Raw genomic sequence first — 1,889 nt, 5'->3', positions numbered from 1 at the left:
AGGGGAAAGGAAAACTCACTTTTAACAGGAAAAAACCTCCAGCTGAACCAGGCTCAGTGTGAGCAGCCATCTGCCGAGCCCGACTGGGGTTCAAGGAGACGGAAGCAGAGATACAAAAGGCAACTGTCAACCAGCTCCACAGGCGGCCCAGTCCAGTACAAATGTATAAGTTCAAATCCCAAACTTTTGAATAGGAATCACAAATTTCAGGGTTAGAATTCAAAAATATCTAAATACAGATCACAAATATATGAAAACAAAACACAAATTTATGTGCCATTCCAGTACAACTCACAAATCTATGTATATGAATCACAAAATTTTAAATGATCATACATTTACTTGTATGAATACAAATCATAAAAAAATTATTCTTACACAAAAAAAATCATTCTTATTTGTGGGTGGTAAAGTGCTGCAAAGTTGTAACTTTCTAACTTGCATTAATTGTGTTTTTCCTACAGATGATGTAATGTCAAATGTATTTATGAGATGACAAGGAACAAGCAAATTCTAACTTTACTGACATCAACTTCCATTTACAAATTCAGGCATCCAACCATTCGTTTTTATTGACCCTTATTTTACCCCATATAATCCACTTTGATAAGAGGATCTTGCGTACTTTCGCATGCAATATCAAACAAGAATCAACACCCTTAGTGTAGGGTGTATCCTAGATTGTCTGGATTAACATATTATGGTGGAGTGCCTTTTTAAGCATGTCAAATTTGATTTAAACTGATGGGTAGGTGATGAGAAAACATTTTTTAAATGAGTTATAACAGGATTTTTTTTTTCCGACAATTTCTATCTTTGATTTGTCCCACCTGTTGGTTAACTATGTTAGTAGTACTGCCAAGCAATAAAACATGAAAAAGGAGCCAGAAAAAATTATTTTCATGGATATATCTAGATGGATTTAATAAAAATTCTGTTCTGTACAGTGATGAAACGTATTTTCTTGATTGCCAGTTTTTTTCCTTCTCTATAGTTTCTGGTGGAAACATATTTTGCGGACTATTTTCAGCCAAACACACAGACTAGATTAAAAAATCCGGATCAGGATCTACTAAACCATGTTCTGGAAGATGCTGGCACAGCTATTTTTTAAAATTTTTTTGTCATACAATATCCAGCTTCCTATATCGGTGTCATGTAATGATTTAGAAAATTCACTTCAACCAGATCATACAGACTGATTGATTCAGAGTTTTCTATCCAAGGAAAAACACGCTAATTGCATCTAATCTTTGAGTCAAAGGCAATCCCTCACACCAAGCATGCTTGTGGCAACAGTGGAAAGGAATAACCCCCTTTTAACAGGAAGAAACCTCCAGGAGAACCAGGCTTGGTGTGAGCGGCCATCTTCTGAGGCTGACTGGGGTTGAAGGAGACAGAAGCAGATACAGAAAAAAAAGCAGATACAAAAGACAACCAGTTTCACCGGCCCTGTCCAGTACAGGTCTAAAAATGTTTAAATATGAATCACAAATTTCAGGGGTAGAATTCACAAATATCTAATAACAGATCACAAATATATGAAAACGAAGCGCAAATTTGCAATGTTCAGCTTCCTCTTATTAGTGTCCTGTAATGATTTAGAAACACAAAAATCCCTGTAATTTCTGAAGGTAGTTTTAAATAGTTCCTTTTTGAAAAGAGATAAGATGGTAAACATTTGTCATTTACAGCATCTTAGGAGCTGCCGAGCTAGTTGAATGGAAGAAAAAGATCCCTAGAGCAACGCCCAACTATTGCCCCGCCTCTTCCACTCTCAGTATTGCTTTAGAGCTGGGGAGGTTCCCTGTCAATCATTCTCATACAGAGATTCCATTGGTCAGTACAAACGTTGTATTCGTCTGTGATTAGCTGGAGTGTCCAGTGGG

This window comes from Cyprinodon tularosa, unplaced genomic scaffold (assembly GCF_016077235.1).
Source record: "Cyprinodon tularosa strain WSP-4 unplaced genomic scaffold, ASM1607723v1 ctg33, whole genome shotgun sequence".
Taxonomy (NCBI): Eukaryota; Metazoa; Chordata; class Actinopteri; order Cyprinodontiformes; family Cyprinodontidae; genus Cyprinodon; species Cyprinodon tularosa.
The sequence above is the reverse complement of the archived record's forward strand: the minus strand, read 5'-3'. Positions refer to the sequence as shown.